Source organism: Poecilia reticulata, linkage group LG13 (assembly GCF_000633615.1).
Source record: "Poecilia reticulata strain Guanapo linkage group LG13, Guppy_female_1.0+MT, whole genome shotgun sequence".
Lineage (NCBI taxonomy): Eukaryota > Metazoa > Chordata > Actinopteri > Cyprinodontiformes > Poeciliidae > Poecilia > Poecilia reticulata.
In genome coordinates, this window is record NC_024343.1 from 28,961,090 (window position 1) to 28,980,714 (window position 19,625).

A 19,625-nucleotide genomic window follows, 5' to 3' on the forward strand; every position below is an offset into this window, starting at 1 on the left:
TTGAACACATGCTGAGTTGAAAGCCATTTGCTGCTTCACATGTGTAAATATATCTGTAAAAGTCAGCTTGGTGGAAGTGTGCTGGGAGAAGATAATGTCGGATGAAAAATGGCTGCAGTGGATGTCTCAGTTCTGTCGTTATATTCAGTCAAATAACCATCTGAGCCTGTCAATAGCAATAACAAGCACTTTTAAACGAGAGCTTGTTACTTTGATTCAGTGAAGTATATCTACTCAACTCCGGACCAAATCTAAACGGTTTGTCACTATTAAGAAACAGAAGCTGGAAGGGCGAGAAAATGAATCCCATATTTTTAAAAAAACACCTAATTTAATATTCCAACAGTGGTTTGATTACTTCTTTTCATCCTTTTGCTGGAGGTTTTTCAAAAATATGCTCAATTTAGTGCAGATTAGAAGAAAACGTCAAGGTTTTTATATTCATTGGTCGCTCTTCGCCTCATTATACTGGAAACATCCTGATCCTTCAAGCTACAATGGTGCTCTGTGACTAAACACCTTACAGGCCCGTCATTGAAATTTCTGTGCTTTGCAAAACTATTCATATCCCTTTACTTTTTCACATATAATCAACAATACACTTCATTATATTTTCTTGAGATTTTGTGATATAAACCAATGTAAAATAATACGTAAAGCAGACAGTGGGAGAAAAATTATGCATTAATAAAAGGAGCTGCAGAAACTGAGTGACAGAAGTTTTATTTGCCATTTAAGGTGACGCCTGTTGAACTAAAGGCTGAACTGAATGTGAACACCTGTGTGAAAATTTGGTGAAATAATCAGATGAGATGTCAAAACATTCTTTGAGGTGTTAAATATTTCACCATGTAGCTCTACAAATAAGAAGACCAATAAAGTAAAACCAAAAAAAAAGACATTTTAAAAGATTCAATCATCCAGAGCATCAGAAAGACGGCTCATTTCTGAAAACCACTTGGACTACGTGACGCTCTGCACGGCACACAAACTAAATGTTGCGTTTTATTAGGAGTCACACGTGACTCTCTCATCTGTGGCCTCCTGTAGGGTTATATAACTCCAACATCCCTGCAGCCAGTGAGACAGAAAATGTCGTCTTCAGTTCACTGAGGCATACCAGCCCCTGACAACCATTACTGTGGCCCCGTGCTTCCTCTACATTGTGAGCATGAATACATTTCAATGACTCCCACATGCTCAATCTTTTATGACAGGGATGTGTGAGAAAATTTTAAGCCAGCCTTCGTACCTACAGTGCAGAGCGAAGTGTGAAGCCAGCAGCGGCATTAGGATGGAGAGGAAGAGGAGTTGAGGTTGTATATGCTGCATCCTGCTAGACTGAAGGAAAAGAAAAGACAAGCTTGACTTAAAACACTAAGAAAGAAACACAAGAGTTCAGAAATAAAATGTACTTTGTGAAACGATGAAATCATCCGGTAAGTGTGGAAACCTCCACATCGAGTATTTCCTGTACACATACCAACCGCTTTGATGTCCCTCAGTCCGGTTTTCATGCTCACCGCAGCGCTGAGACCGCCCTCGTCAAAGCGGTCAGTGATATCCACATAAATGCAGACTGTGGAAGAGCCACAGAGCTGGTTCTGGTCCTGATGGACCTCAGCGCAGCGTTTGAGTCTGCTGACCATGACATATTACTGAAACAACTGGATATTTCTGTTGGACTCTCTGGAACAGAACTTGACTGGTTCAAGTCTTACCTAAAGAACCGACTGAGGTCTCTTGAAGGGAACCCAGAGGTCCAATCCTTCTTTTTAAGATTTACCTGCTTTCACTACCACAGGCTTCTGCCAATAGATCAAAGTACGGGCTGAATCAATTACACACCTCAATATTCCGACTACCACTGCAGTTTAATATATGTGGTGAAAGCACATGCATGTGTTTTCACCACATCTCATTGACCTGGTGTGATATTTGAGGAGAAAAAAAAAAAAAAAGCAAATATCTCAGTCTGCATAAAAGCTGCTTCAGAAAACTGGCTTTTAGATTTTTATGTGTATAGCCACTGCTGTGCATCCTTTTTCCATTCCATCTTTATTTGTAAAAGCACTTTAACAGAGCTACCGCTGACACAAAGCGCTGAACACACACACACACACAAAAAGAAGACAACTCCTTAGAGTACAATTACATGCAATTTAAAAACCCAAGTCCCACTAAGGTCGAAAGATGAGGAGAAAAGACAAGTTTAAAAACTGTGACTTTGTGTCTGTTTGTCAGACAAATCCCAACAAAAATCATTGAAGTGGGTGGTTGTATTGTGACAAAATGTGAAAAAAATAACAAACAATGTCTTTGCAAGGAACTGTGACTTCAAGTTCCAGATGAATGGGAGTGCCGAGTATTCCCACACAATTTGTACCAACACTGAATATGCAAGAAAGAGAGGAGACTAATGATGCTTGCCAATGGGGGCTTGAGTTGATATTATAACAGATTGCACTCCAGTCGGGGTCTAGCCAGTGGGAGAAAGGAGCCGCTTCTTTATTCATGTAGAAAATTGCCAGCACAAAGACGAGAGGTAAACGTCATGGATGGGAGAGAGTTGTTTACACTCTAAGGGAAATTTTACACTTCAAAGGACTTGTCTTAGTTTTGACAGTGAAAAATAAAGGTTTTTTGAAATAGTTTTATCCCTTTGTACTTGCCAAACCAAGAAGTCCACAATAGTACAGTGATATTTCACTCGCGTCTCTTTTTTTTTTTTTTTTTCGCAAAGCTTATCAGAGAACTTGAGTAATTAATTTGGAAAACTGAACAATAGTGAGGCTTCATCTGTGATGCTCAGCTCCTCTTTCATTTGCCACGTCCTGCAGACCATGTGGCGCATCAAACAGAAAACGTGGTTCTCTTTTAAGAAAGAATGACAAATGTGCGGGAAAGATTAAGGTCTGGGCTATACAGTTACTCGCTTGAAAGACGGTCCAGAGGGCGGAACAACAAAGGGCAGGACCAAAACTTATCATCGCAACGATGCAGACAAACCATAAAGAGAGAGAACCCATCGCCAGGCAGTCCGTCTGATGCAATACACTGTCACCTGCAACGCTGGCCTGCCTCTAGTCCATTTATTTTCGAGGCAGGACTGGAAATCAATCAAAATATTACATGAATCAAAAGGTTTTTGTAGAGTCTGTTGTCACCTGTCACAAAGATAAATTCTCCTCCGAAAGACAATTCCTACAAGCTACAGTGGAGAAGTCTTTCTGCATAGACAGAGCGAACTCCTCCAGTGGTTCTGACCGTAAAAAGTCCCAACGTGTGTGTTCTGCATGCAAACCGGCTTCCCTCAGATGCCTACTTGCAGCGGCAAGCTGTTACCTGGATGATTCTTCAAAATAAGTTGTCATTTCCCTCCTTTTGATGTGCGCCGTTTTGTCGTCTTTCTGTCGGAGCCCTCTCTCAACATCTCGCTTTTGGAAAATTTCCATCTGTGCTAATAGGATAAAAAAAAAAGTGGTTTTAGGCACAGCTAGCATAAACATCCTCTTACCTGAGATAAAAGCAGCGTCTCCATGATGAAAGTGCATGCCTCAGTGTTTTTCTAATTTTCTCATTTTTTCGTTCTCACCTATGTCAGCTCTTATTTTCAGAGTCACAACGGAGAGGCAAAATCTGAATGTCTGGCCGTAATCGAGAAACCGGAGCGAAAAACATAAAGTTGCTGGATCTGCGTAAAGAACCCAGATCCTTTCATCTGAAAGTTAAATAATGGTAGCCGTGCGTGACCTAATGTGTTTTGCTAATCGAGTTTCGCGGTGGATTGCTCCAGGTTCCCGTTTCTTTCATGTTCCTGGTGCTTCTTATCTGAACCAGCTCCCCATTTCTCTGATTAAAAACTTTGTAAGAAAGCAGGTGCAAAAGCAGACTTGGTCCCTACCTCTCTGTTTAATATGCCATAATCATCTGATGAAAATGTATATGACAAATCTAATATCTTCCATTTTTTCCCCCCCCAAAATCATCTTTCGTTTTTGACTTACGACACAAGCAAACAGATAAAAGAGTAATGAGAATGGTACGCTTGAATGTTTTCTACAAAACTGCAATTTTTTTCCAGGATGGTTCTTTTGTCCTTGAGCTATATCAAAGTGGGCAAATGCAAAAAAAAAAAAAAAAATCTGGGTTAAGAGAGACGGAAAAAAAGTACCTTCAGTGTACTTTGATGTTCGCAAGTTAGCTTTCTGTAAATTATAGCATTATTGTAGTCTCATCCTTTTTTCTTGTTATTTTAGGGCTTATATGATAATACTTGACAAACTTTTTAGTTGTGTTCAAGCTTGTAGCTTATGATAACTATATTTATTAATATAAAGGACAAAAGAAAGGTTGCAAGTACAAGGCAGCCAGAAGGTGCGGAGCAAAAATGGTCAAAGCACAACACAAAAAAGTAGCAACAGTAAATTATGTCATGCAAATGTCAGTTTAGTGAAGATTTACATGATGACTTATCCTGAGAGTCTGAGAGGAGTAGCTTGGGGACAAATGGAGGGAATGAAAAGCTCTCTGTGGTTTGGCTTGTCTGCTTCCAGTTCCCAAAAGTGACAAACCACCGCTTGAGATGAAAAATGTGCATTTCTTTGAGCTCTGAGTTTGCTACCGAACCAGCTTGTGTTCATGTTGACAGGATTTCCAGCAGATACTCTTATGTGATTATCGATCCCACGAGTCTTTTGGTCTCAAGTCCGAGTCTCAACATCAGGACAAAATCATATCGGGTGGTTAAGAGTCAGACAGCAAGCGGTGCGTCTTGGCTTTAGTTCTCAGAAAAGTATTTAATTCAAAATTGCAAATGACGCAGCAGAGAGGGAATTGAAGAAAAGTATGAACTTAAACTGTGACATTAATTAGTACAGTTAAGACATAGTGAGTGATGCAAAATCCATGCATGAGATTGTGAAATATTCTAGATTGCCAATGACTACACATAGTATTCTTGATAAAGAGTTGTTTGTTTTCAGTAAAAGACAGCAACAAGCTTTAAGAAACTATATTATTATCCACAATTAATGGTACCTTCCTGTTTTAGACGGTGACTCAGAAAGCTCCATTTGTCCTTAGAGAAAAGATCTGCAATTACATCTTCAGTTTAAAAAAAGCAACTAATTTTACACCTTCAAGGTTCTTTGTTTCCTGGTTCTCGATAAACTTGATAAAACAGACAATCCCAGCATTAAAAAGTGAAACAATCTGCATTCATACTGCCTTACTTTAAACAACCGACCATATTTGCACCTCAGAGAAAGTTAGCCATCATCACCAAGTATTTAATCTTCTCATACATCAGTCTATTTCTAGAAAACTCCAATGACTTTACATTGTAATTGGGTCACTGATTTGTATGATAGCACAAACAGTGTCAGAACCTCTGCAAGCATCTTTGATACAACTGTGACGGGTGAATGTGCTAGAAAAGACAGCAAACACTCTGCCATGTGCATTCCAAGAAGACATCAAGAGCACTCGCCTGTAGTCAGGCAATTATATACAGTAACCTCTTCTTAGGTAGAGCAGGAGCAGAGCTGCCTACGCGCCGCTCTGTAAAGGAAAGAGGAAGGGAGGAAAAAGAAACAACCTGCATTCAGGGTTTCTTTTAAAAGTGATCAGAATTCAGTGGTTGTTTTGCTGAAACTCAACAACCTTCTTTAGCTCTTGCAGGGCTGGTATTCGCACAAGGCCTCGCAACTTGCCTGTTGAATAGACAGTTGGATATTGATGGAAATTATGATTAGGTTACCTGCCGTAAACAAATTTATCGAGTCAACACTTAAAATGACATGTCAAGCGAATTTAAAGAAGAAGATCTGATGGATCAGAGATTTACAAGCCGTCACTTTGAATGTTTAGAGAAGGTCAGTCGGTAATGGATGTTTTTGGAGGCAGCTACAGTTAGCAGTTGGAAAAGGTCCAAAACAGCTTAAACAAGACATATGATGAGAATATACCGCAGTATGTAGGATCTTAAGGTGAGCAGTTTAATTTCATACATGGATAACTTTGTGCCTGGATTAGTCTCTAAACTTTAGGAAACTGATCCCAACTGTTTATATGGGTTTTGGATGCATGGGAGAAAGCGTTGCGTTGTATTTATTCATACTACAGGGGGAGTTTTTCGGTGACAGAAACTGTGGTAAGAACTGGGAACCATTGGTTTCTTTTTCATTGACAATAGAATTGCGCAAATTGAAATTCCAAAAACAAATGGGTTTATTGGAAACACAGCAATCTCAAAAATAAGTTCTTTGATGAAAGGTTTTTGTGCTAAAAGGAGGTTGTTTTTCAGCTGCAATGGAAACACTTTTTAGCATCACGAGTGACGTGATCAACAGCCGGATGTTGCTACTGGTGAAAACAACAAACACGTTTACAGGAAGTAGGAGGATGATGGTTTGTTTCTGGTTTATTTGAACAACGTGCTGCTGGCTCTACTCTACCAAAGGTGTCTTAGCTTCGCACAGTTCAGTTGCAAATTTGTGTTTTTTGACATTAGCAGAATAGTGACACAGCTTTGTGCACATTTGTAATAAAAATGCAGTTACTGACACCTAGTGGCAGACATGTGTAGCTGCCTGTTAAATCCTTTAGATTACAAGAAAGTTGTGTGGGATTCCAGCTAAATTGTTGGTGACAGAGATGATGTGTGAGTCTGAAACCAACAGCATGTAGTTGGACTCAACTCCACATGTAACTCCCATAAACTACGCTGGTCTGTCGGTATGTTTAATGTGTTGTCTTATTAGTTCTTAGGATGTCCTGTAGAGGGCACTAGACCCAAATTCCTCCTGTGTCGGTAAAGAAGAAGAGTAAGGCATAAGGGAGAAGAAAGAGAAATGGCAGACTATGCAGACTAAGCATGTTTCAGCAGAAGTAGAGACGTCACTAGTCACTACTGCTGCTGTTATACGAATTAAATCTGTAATTTTGAACTGGACGATGTACATTCTGTTCCAGGATTTCTCCGGTGAGTCTGTCGTATTATTTTCAGCTGCTTATTTATGCAGAATGGCTACCTAGCCGGAGCTAATGTTGCTCAGTTTTTTCTGAACAAGAAAAAAAAAAACAACCGGAGTATATTGTGTCACTCTGTAAGTAGCATAATTCTGTGAAATGAGACTGTTATGGTGAAGTGATGTTATTAAGTAAGTTCTTCGTTTTTTTTGTTTATTTGAAACGCTAATTTGTTTTTTCAATGAGAAGTAATTGAATAAAATCTCGTTGATTTCCATATACCTGCATGATCGGTTAACACTTTGCATGCAGGTTGGTTTTTTTTAATGGCCGACATCTGAACGAGCCCGTGGAGTTCCAGAAGCAGGAGGGCCCCGCCGCCATCTTTGTGACTCGGACTGAGCCTGGAAAGAGGAGGGACTGTGCGGCTGGAGCTGGACATTTTGCTTGGACAACAGATAAGATTTTTGAACAAAAAGGGGGGGGCCCAATACCTCGAATTAGTTTTATATTCCACAAACTATTTGTTCAGGAACATTTTTTCCCAAAAAACTGACTATGTGCACATTGACTGAATTGACCGACTGAACTGTATATTGACTGACTAACTGGAATATGTAAACTTTTTCTCTTGGGGAAAAAAAGAAGCGGTTGTAGAAATGAGCTTCCTTAAGTTATAACTTAAGAAACCTACCCTTATTTTCCTGAATATTTTATTTTATTTTTTTTCTGAGGGTGGGCAATTTTAAGTTTTTATTAATCTTCATGAAGGTAATTGGTGTTATGTGAATTATTATTCTTTTCTGTGGGGAAAGAAAAAATAAACTGGAGTTGAATTTATTTGCTTATCATCCTCATGTGTGATCCTAGAACAAAAGTAACTTTACCGCTGAGTTTATCGCTAATTAAACTAAGTAGTTGTTACACACACATAACCTGGACTCTGAAAACCAGCCACTGGAGGGCCTGAGTTTCTTCTTCCACTCTGGGTCATTCAAAGTTTAGCCAATTAGCCATTTGCAACTCAGAATTGTTTTAAAGCTGGCAGTGGAGATGAACACTTTTAAGACATTTTTAGGGCCAAAATGAATCTTCAGATGTTAGGTGCAACTCAACATATTTGTCTTTTTTGTGTGATTTTGAACAAAAAGTGGCAGATACTCTTGGTGCAGAGAATAAACTAAAGGCTTTTGAACTAGAGAAAACAAAAACATTGATTCAAAATGTTTTGTCTTTTTTTATAACTTTTATCTCACATAAGTGTGAGTGCATTTTTAAATGAGGATCCACCATTTCTCTCAGATCCATTTTCAAAAAAAAGATCCACTGCTTTCTTTTTTTATCATTAAGCAGGAAACAGCTACTCTAAAATATATATATTTATATATGTTTAAAGCATTTCAGTAGCCAATGAATATTTTCAGTTTGATCATTTTGGTCAGCATTGGTAAAAGAGAGGATACTGCTGCTGTAATGTGATGGAGGCGCTACATATATCCCTTCTGGCCAAAATAGCTCCTTTTTGTAAGGTTTTATTGGCTCTAGTGGCCTTTATTTGATAGTGAATTGACAGGAAGGTGGGTAATGAGAGAAGGGGGAAGACATGCGACAAGAGTCACCAGGCTGGGAATCAAACCTTCGACAGCCTCGTCGAGGACTAAGGCCTCAATATCTGGGTTGTGCTTAACCCGTCCGCCACCACAGCACCCCAAAAGAACTCCTTTTGAGCCTCTTAGAATGAGCTGGAAATGGATGCTGGGCAGAGGAATGTCTTGGCTTCCCTCCTGGACCTGGTTCTGCCAAGACGGATGGATGGATGTTAATCACAACATGTTTTATTTTTTGCTTTGACGTAAATATACAGAATTGGAAAGACAGGGTGATGGATCCAACTAATAGAATATATAGACACTTAAGCATGCAGCTAGCAGCCAAATCTGGTAAGTGGTATGCAAAATGGTAACTAATAAAGGGACAGCCAGGTCTTAAAAAATGAGGAGCCTCTTTAAAGAAGACAGCTCTCCCAGTGGCGTATTATTTTAACTGAGTTTTCTCCAAGTGCTCGCTCAGATGGAGCTGGATTTCTCTTTATAGTGTCTTTATGCGAACTGACACTGTCTGGGTTGGTGAACTGAATCCTTTGAGAGTTTGTTGATCCAGCTGACAGGCAAAAGCCACAATTACTGTAAACTAAACACCGCACAAAATAATCCAACAATGCAAAACTGTCAGTTAAAGGGAATGTGTTAATACTCGTATGTTTGCTCTCATGAGAAGAGAAAACACACATTTTAATTAGAAAAGCTCTAGTCTCATCTCTACAGCAAATAAAATAAAGAATCCATAAAAAGTATTCACGCCCTTGGAGGTCTTACCCTTTTTATTGCCAATCATGTCCAACTAGGTTGAACTTTTTTGACAAAAAAAGTATAAAAAAAACCTCAGTGTCAAAGTGGAAACTCATTTCTACAAAAATAATGACAAGTAAGCAAAAATATGTATCAAAATAAGTGACTGCATAAATATGCACCACTCTCAAGGCACTACTTAGTGGGTATTTATGCTGTCACTTATTTTGTGTTCATTATTTATGTCATTTTTTTGTAGAAATCAGTCTTCGTTTTGACATTAAAGTGTTTTTTGTACATTTGTCAAAAAAGCCAAATTTTGTCGATCACAACTGATTGGTAAAACCAATACGAGTATAAAACATCCAAGGGGGCGAGTACTTCCAACAGGCACTGTAATGTGATTCAGTGTCACTTGGAAAAAGATTACCTGCTTTAAACAGACTTTGAGAGATTGTGTTGAGCATTAAAAAAATATACACTACAGGAGAGTAATAAAGCATATTTCCTGTTCAACCAGGCCCACTGTCATTTCCACCTGGAAGCACCTGAGGCTTCGCTCATTAATGCTACTGCGTTGTTATTGTGAGAGATGGGGGAATACATTTATTTCACTTTTGGGATTCTTTCACATCAGCATACAGTAAATAGCTTTTTAGGATGGAGGTGTTCGTTTTGATATCCCAGGCCATTTGTAACCGTAGAAGCAGGAACTCCTCATCAGCGTTTTAAAAATTACTGACTTCCAAGAGAGTTTTTGGAGTTTTTTTCTCCCACCAACACTCCAGATCCAACCCTCTGATGGTTTCCACAAACTGGAAGACGCTTTGATTCCTTGATCATTTCCAATACTTGTTTACTCAGCAGCAGCTGACCCTGGAGCTTTTTAAAGGTAACTACAGAGAAAATTTCTCTGAGATTTCTGCATCCGTCTTTTGAAATCTGCACAATGAAGACGACTGATTTTGCTGCCCAACACGTTTCCATGGAATGAAATTCGGGCCTGAAGTTTACGTACGCATAAAGTCTAAAAATGTTGCACCATTCTTTCTCCAGAGTGGGGTAATTATACCGATTTCTTTTTGCTTTTCACTTACATTTTTCAGATTATCAAATAACTTTTAGTTAAAACCAGAGGTTTACATACGCACAAAACACAATAAAAACCGACATCCATCATTTTTTGATGTGACGTTAAATCAGACAGTGAAAAATGTAGAAATCTCTGAAGGTTAACTGGCATTTTCCAGTTAATTGGAGGCAGATTTTGCTTACGCCACACCTGGAACACAATGCTGCCTGTTTTGACACAATGAGAAAGTAAAAAAAAAAAATTTGTAATAAAAAATCTGCCAAAATATGAGGAGGATAATTGTGGGGCTGTACAGGTCTGGTTCATCTGAGGGAACAATTTCCAGATGTTTGAAGGTTCTGCATTCGTCTGCTAAAAATAATCATTTGCAAGTGTAGACATAATGGGAATGTCCATCCATCATAATACAAATAATAAGGTTACAGGGTCTGTGTCCCAGAAATGAATCTGCAAATCGTGCAGATTAAGAACCTTGTAACGATGCTGCTGAATCATCCACAGTAAAACGATCCCGATACCAACAAGCCGCTCATCAAAGAAGAAGCCATTAATCCAAAAGACACAAAAAAGTCAAATTTCGGTTTGCACGTGGGGACAATGACCTTCATTTTTGGAGACAAGTCCTGTGGCTGATGAAGCTGAAGTGGAACAGTTTGTTTGGCCACAGTGACCATTGCTACACTTGGAGGAAAAACTGTGAAATATGTGGGTGACATCATGTTGTAGGGCTGCATTACGGTAAGAGGAACTGGTGCATTTCATCAGATATATAGCATCATGAGGGAAGAAACATTGTTAAAATACTGAATCAACAGTCAGGTAGTTAAAGCTTCGACACGGATAAATCTCCCAAATGGACGATGACCGAATGATGCTCTCACTCCCATGAATGATAGCACTTACTGTGTCCTTACAGTGAAAGAATACTGTGAACACAAATTTGAAAATGTTGCAGGGTAAACTGATGTGCAATGCAATAAATAGCTTCATACAACAAACTAAACTCATACTGTACTTCCTGGTTGCTCATTGCCCTTGTGTGACTCCCACTGTGACGCTGCGTCTGGATTCTGCAGGATGAGTTGAAATCCTGCTACTTCAGTACAAATCTGTGCTTTTACATCAAAGAAGCCACGTTGTTCTGACTTTTAGCATTTAGCTGAGTCTACTGAATTTATTCTGAACGCGTTAACCGCCTGTGTGGCGAAGAAGTGATTGGCTTCTCACTGCGTTGCCTCAGTTGTTGCAGGTTTCTGCACATCAGCACAAACGATTTCAAATCTCAGCGTCTGGGAACGTTTGAAGTTCACATATTTACATTTCAGGTAAATTAAGTCATTAAAACAAGGGAAAAGAAAAGCACTGCATTTTGAGCTTTGTTAACGGGAATAACAACCACCTTTGATGTAGGACATCCAGATATGGGCATAAAATAAAAAAAACCTCAGCTTTCGTCTTTTGTTGAGCACAGCAGGCCGCGGTCCCTTTCTACAGATTTGCAAGGATGAATGCTATATTGCTTTACTTCCTTTGCAGAGTGCTGATCCACAGGAAGCCACTCACGGTTTGAATAGCATTGACCTATAGAGCCAGAACCTGTAATCACGAAACATCTTTCTGAATTTTCTGTGGTGAGAAAAAGTGGTGTCACAACACTGTGTTCACTGTTCAACTCAAAGTAGGAATGTGACACAGCCTGAGAGAGCTGGCATTATAAAACTTTCAAAGTACTACTTACCGCAAGGTTTACTTGCCACCGGGACAAACAGTTTTTCTTTTCTGTTCTTGTATTATTATAGTAAGTTTCCCCTCCCCCCCCCCAAGATCATTGTTATTACTGAAATCGTGCTCCGTTTGAGGTGCGAAGGGCAATACATCCATTCTAAACCTCTCCCTGATATTTTTCTGGCCGTGTGCTTTTGAAATAACAACATTGGTAACTTTTTTTAAACTCAGTGTCATGAAGTGGCGGTTTTGTGATGGTGAGAACAAACGCAGGGACCCAGCTTGAGATGATGATGAAAAGTTTAATAAGAAAGTTCTCAAAAACAGTCCGGTTCAGGCAGCACGGCAGAAGACACGGCTAAATACCGGTAGCAACTGAAAAATACAAGACTAGAAACGAGAGCAGAGTCGACGCAGGACACTGTGAGCGACACACAAGAATCTGATAAAGAACAGAGACAACAGGTGGGCTCAAATACACAGGTAGTAATCAGGGGGACTAGACACACCTGGGAAACAATTAGGGAGCAGAGAGGACATCACAGGGGAACAGAACTAAATAAACTCAGAAAAAAATAGAAATAAATACACAAAAGAACTCAAATCCTCACACACAGCATATTTTCAAAAGTTGATAAACCCCTGCAGGTCGTCAAACAGGAGCATGATGACTTCAATTCTGAGGCTCTTTCAAGAGGCCAAGAATGAAAATGCTTGGGTGGATTTTTTTCTTTTAAATTCTAGTAACGTGTGTCTTCAGGTTTAAAAGTTATTCCAGCTTTAGTTATAGTGTGAAAGACCATCTTGTTTGCACACACATCCTAAGCAGCCTTCAAAATTGGAATCAGGATATTAAAGAAGAATAATTATCTTTCAAGCCAAATTGAAGTTTTTTTTTCCAACCTTTACCAAGTATGTGTGATTTCCCAACATGTCTTGGTAAAAGCCTTACACAATGCTTTTTATCAAATTATAATCAAAGACATTTTCTCCTTTTATTAGAATCTCAACAAAAAGTGGTGAATAATTGTGAAGTGGAAGGAAAAAGGACAACTGGGTTTACATTATTTAAATCTATGAAGGGTTTCTGCTTTTGCATTGAACTTTTTTAGCTGATGCTTTGTATTGTCTCATGACACAGGCGTCCTCACAGACCCATTGACTTACATGTAAGTGTTTTAAGGGTGACAGTTAACGGGTTAACCAAGTTATCATGGGGTGTGTCTATAGCAGCAGTTTGTACATCTGGAATTAAACCCATTCTTTACAAACTGTTTTCATCCTTGGAACAGCAAATTTAAAGTTTTACCATAGATTTTCAACTAGAGCCAAGTCTGGACATTGACTAGGCCAATTTAATGCATTAGCCGTTCCATTGGTTAGGCTGTACATACAGGTTCGTTGTTCTGCTGCGAGGCGAACCTTCAGTCTTACAATACATCTAACAGGCTGTCTTACAGGATTAGTCTACCTGTGTTTCCATTAACCATAAAACGGCACAAACTGGAATTATGAAAATAAACTTGCTTCATGGAAACACAATTTTGGATAAAATGTTTTAATGCCTGGATGAGGTGTTTTTTTTTTTTTTTTTGACCATATACAGATTTGTGTATTTGGCAGAAATGCAACTGGAACGCTTCTTTTGTGTCAAATGAGTCACATGATCAACAACCAGACGTCACCACTGGCAGAAAAGACGAAGAAGACGACAGGAAGTGGTAGGAGGATGATTGGGTGGTAAGTTTTTTAAAGATTTCTCGTGAACAAACATAGTCATGTTATTTTAATTGTTTCTTAGTTAATGGAAACACCGTAATTGCAAAATTGTGTTTTTTCAACATCATCAGAAAATACACAAAGTTTTATGCACATTTGTAATGGGAACCCAGATAATGTGTTCACGTTAACACTGAAAAGCTTCCCTGTCTGTGCTAAAAAAAAGACCTAAGCCCACTGTATAATGGTACCACTACCATGCATCACCACAGGAATGCTGTGTTCATAAAATGTTCTCTAAATGTAGCCGATTGATCTGAAAGCTTTTTGCTGTATTTAAGCAGCGCGCCTTCACCACATCTTAACTTTACTCCCTTACATCTCTTGAGGCAACTTTAAATACAAAAAGAACCATCACAGGGGTAACGGGAGCAGACAAGACCAGTAGCCAGAGGTCGGCACAATCTGAGGATCTGACCAGTGATTGACTGAAAGGAGAGGCTGATTAGTGGAACGTTACACAGCTGAGTTAACGAACAGATTAGGAACAGCTGAGAGAGAGCAGGAGGCTGAGGAAGGGAGTGAACTCAGGAATACAACGAAGCCCAAAATATTAAAAAAATAGAATCTAAAACTCTTAAGTTCAACTTTGTTTCATCTGCAAATTTAATCTTCATAAAACCAAGATGGCTGGAGTGTAACAATCAACTAATGCTCTCTGCCAGTTCCACTGGACGGGCATTTCTTGACAGATTTGCTTTTGTGGATTCATTCCAGTTTTAACAGATTGAGCAGGACTATGTGAGACAGTTAAAGCGTCACAGAAAAAAGGAAATAATTTTCTCACCAGACTGTTTGGTCTTCAAACCTCTGAGACTTTCAACTCCGATTAGACTGAGATTAAATTACACACATGTGGATCTGACTAGGTGACTTCTGGAGGTAGTTCAGCGTGCTGCCATTATCCTGTCAAATTAAATCTCAATGAAATGCATGGAAGCCTCCGACTTCACAGAGACAAACTGAAAAAAAATCCTGAAGTACGAATACTTTTTCAAACAACTATACATGCATGGAAATCTATTTAAATCCACATCATTAAAGACCGGGCTGACTTGCACAGCTGCAAATTTTTGTCCGTGAGAATTTTTTTGACAAGATTCCAGAAACCATAGAGCTCCCCTCGTTAAAATACACATCATGATCCAGCACTTTTCATTGAAGAACTCCTCTTTCGTGATTTTCAAGAAGCATATTTATTTTCCCCTTAGTTTTATCAAATATTCCTGTTTTTGTTTTATTTTTTTTTCTTTGTTTTGATGAACTTCATTTCGCGGTGCGCCTTCAGTGTGCTCACAGAGAGCAGAAGTGAGGTTTAAATGCCTGTGGCACATTAAATTTAGCATAATCAAATCTACAGTACATTAGCATGACATGATTTATGCTGCTCTGCATTGGAGACTCCTAGGAGTTGAGGTTTTTAATGCTTTTATATTAGAAATGTGAAAATCAGCATGTTCATGCCAGCCAAACGGGGGGGCTTCTGCTGAAGGAAACGGAAAGCTCAGAGAAAGTGAAGGTATTTTCATCATCATGTGCATATTATGAATGCACAGGTCACGGTTTGTTAAGATCCATGACAGTCTGACAAATCTCGCTTGCAAATTTATACCAAAAAGACTCAGAAAACCAGTATTTTAAGTCAGTACAGAGCACACAGCTCGACATGGGTAATCTTCCTGAGAGGAGCTTAAAACTGACTAACAGGCGATCTCAGCTTACCGCAGGGTTTCATTCGAGTTGATCTAAAACCGCTGTAAAAATGTATCGTTGGCTAGTACTGAGAACACAATGCCAAGAGCCTGTAGCAGTTGTTTGGGTGATGAGATCATAGGCAGCAGCGAGCAGTGAGGCATCCAGCCAGAGGAGCCACGCCCTCCGGCGATTAGCCACACAGGACAAAACAACACACAGGTTTCCAAGAAGTCTATTTACATTTTTACATGGTTCCATTTTTTGCCCAGAACTACCTTTTATTTTATTTTATTTTATTTTACAGCAGAGTATACAAAATTTGTGTACATATAGCTTCGTTATTTAGGGCCAAGTGTACAACCTGTAGAAAGGAAGGTGTTACAGCTAAATAGGACCCCCGGGAACGTGCAGCTATGACGAACACAGACCTCAGGATGGCTAATTATAAGTTTTATCAAAAATAAAGGTTTTAATTCTAGTCTTGGGGTCAATTCACACCAGCCCTGTTTAATCCGCTTTAATCAAACTCTAGTTTGTTTGCCTGGAAAGTTCAGTTTGTTTGGTGAGGTGTGAATACGCAGTCAAACTCTGATGTGGACCAAAGTGGCATCTGCAAACCTTTGGTTGAATTGAACTCTGGAACAGTTCAAATGCATTTGTCAATACCAGTCGGATCGGAGGCCTCTCCAAAAGAAAGAAGCGGACCACAGCGCAGGGCATTCTGGGTAAATACATCCAAAACAAGCATTATAATAGTGGAGAAGTGGCTTGTGGTCTTTTCCCAAAGACAAAAGAGAAATCCTCCAACCGCTAAAATCTGACTCCATCTTTGCTTACATTTGTTTGGTTTGTTTGACAGCATGAAAGCTGAAAATTTAACAAATCTAATTTTTCTTCCCAATCGAACCAAATTTCCTGAACTATGAGGTGAGAAAACACCTTAAGATGTAGCCAGGGTGTCTGCCTGACGGACTAAAGCTCAGAACTGATTCCACTGGAAGATCTGCTTCTCATTCTACTTTTAAAAACTCTCTAAACCGCCAGGAAACCATCAGTCTGACTCTGAAGTGCTCCGTTATGTGGAACCATCAAATCTCTGATATATATGGTTGAGCTGGATTATTAAGGGCTTTATACATAACGAAGGGAATGAACAGAAGCTAAAACAGTAAAAATAGAAAAAAGATCTTTTAATTTAGGCATTTTATTCATATTTTATATCTGCTGCTATTTGTGTGGTAATTTATCAGCCTGGAATCAATTGGACTGAAAGCAACTAGACAATTTATTTGATTATCTCCTTATTGTGTTGCAATATTTCCCACATGGGAAGAGCTTTTTTTCCAGTAGAAGTCTGCACATGTGGATTTAGACTCATGCAAGGCAACACAATTGAAATGAGGCAACAAGGTGCAACAAATAAAGCTGCATATGACAGCAGATATTCTTCTGTGGAAACCTAAATGATAAAATACAGGAGAAAACTCTCAGTTGTGATTCTGAGCTGTCTGCATGTGAAATCTCCTGGTTGCATGGCACGAGCTCCACGTGCCGAGAAGATAAACCAAAACTACAAAGTGAAATCCAGAGATGTTGCCTCGAGTGATTACTGCAAGCCTTTTTGACGGCGGCTTCTCTGCCTTGTTTTTCTGTCCAATTGGCTTTTTTTTTTCGTCTGACGTAAGCAGAGGACGGTCAGCCTGGCAAACATGGACAGACTTTATGCTGTTTAAATGAATTTAGAAGATGCCAATCCTGTTTTAAGAAAGAATTTTATGCTTTCAACCCAGCAAACTACTCATAAAAAGTGAGAAAAAAACAAGCTATAAAAATAAGTGATGGTAATCATTAGAAAAAATGCAATCAAGAGAAACATCTGTCTGACTTCTGATGTACATCAATTTTGTTTTTATCCGTTTTTCTCCACTTGGCTTGTAAACATCTAAGGAGAAGTTGCTGAGATTCAGGCAATGCATATTTTTTTATTTTAATAGTTTAAGCCATTTAATTTAAAAATGCTACATGTGTATATTTTAGTGTGTCAGGAAGAAAGACTTCCACCCACGATTGACTTTCGTTAAGCTAGTAAAATGCCTTAAAATACTTGAAATCCAAGTTTTTTAAGTGGGTTTTTGTAAAACTTTAGCTGCCTCACAGAGGAGATATTTTGTGTTGGTTCTGCCTCATCACCCTCATTTCGCCTGTTCTTGCAGAAGCAGACCTGACACACGACCAGACTGGGGCGTTCTCCGACGAATCCGAGCGACTGAGATATCACTTCACAGGTACCGCTTTCCTCTGAACCACAGATACGGCAAGGCGGCCTCTGCTAGGGCGACACCGTGGCCAGTGGGGTGCACCCGGCCGAGACAAAATACAGCCTGATTATAAATCACTGGCAATGGCTCCGGGGCCAAAAGCAGCTGTGGCAGTCACGCCGTTGAGCTGCATCATGGACGGAGCTCTGAGCTGGCAGCAGGCTGAGGAGGTGATGAATTGTTGAATGTAAACCGCACAACACAGCTTGGTGTGTACGGCCCCTTGCAAAAACGTTCATGGCCGTTGACCTTTTTCACATTTCGTCACATTACAGCCATAAAAGTCAGTTTTACAATGTAGGATACACATACTGGCCCCTGTCTCCCATAATTGTGATAGCTAAAAACACTTATGACGGCCTATTGTAGTATTACAAGCTCCAAATAAAACTTAACCCTTTCATGCATAGTGGTCACTACAGTGGACAGCTATCTAAAAGCCATTTTCTTGTGCTTCTTGTGGATTTTTATGTTATAAATGCACACAGACCACTGAAGTGGACACTAATGCATCATAAAATACACCATCAACTACTGGCCATCAGCTGCAAATGCAAGAAATTATTTTTGTTCAATCCAATATGGCCGACAGACAAAAAAGCATGCCGACCAACCCGGTCCCTCCTTCTACTGCAGACGACTCTTGCAGGTAAAAAACATATCGTGACATCAGATAATCCTTAAAGAACAATACTACTGAAGTATTTTTCAAATAACAACTTTGTATTTGGAGAAAATGGTAATTGATCACCTAAAAAAATGTTATTTTTACAAAGAATTTTCCTACCATTTTTTTATGCCTTAAGAAAATCAAAAAATCTTTTGGAAAAATGTCCTGACACAAAGGATAATAATTCATGCATGAAAGGGTTAATATGAATTAATACACACAGTGGAAACCATCTTAGCGCTACAACAGATGGAAATTTTCCAGAACTCTTCTCTCTGGGGTACAGCCAATCAGCGGTACTTCAGGAGGGGGTGTGAGATCCAGAAAAAAATAACCTGGAAAAATAACTGCAAACACCCTGTGGGTGTAATAAACTACACCCACAGGGGGAAAAATGTTTGATTTGTAATCCATAAAGCTCTGGTAGGGACAAGATGGAGTAAAAAAAATCAGAAAGTGTGACCATGATTGTTTAAAGTTAGATTTTCACAGGCAGGATCTGAAGATGCTCCACAGCTACAGTGTTGTCTGCAAAGCTCTTCTAGCTTTGCAGACTTTTGGCACTGTAAATGACAAAGCAGCTAAAGCTTCATATCATGTGGTGCTACCATAGGCGTAGGAAGCAGGGGGGCCGGGGGGGACATGTCCCCCCCAATATTGAAGAGAGTCACATTCGTCCCCCCAATAATTTCACCTCAGTTGCGAAGAATTTTAAAATCTTCCACTCGCATGCTTTTATTTTGAAGGCCCACAACAGCACATTCAGCAAAGCGCTTCCTCCCCTCTCTGAACGGCTCAGAATAAAGGCAGCAGCAGACGGGTCAGAAAAACTATGTTTGAATGAGGTAAACGATCTGTCAGGAATGTTGCCATGAATATCGCTCGTTTATAACATCTTGTTSTCAGTTTATTTTCATATATAGAACTAAATCTTTTTGGTTAAGCTGTTTTAATTCTGCAATAGTCACATGTCCAAAATTTTACTGCTAACTTTGTTTAAAAGTTAGCTAGTCTAGTCACAATGA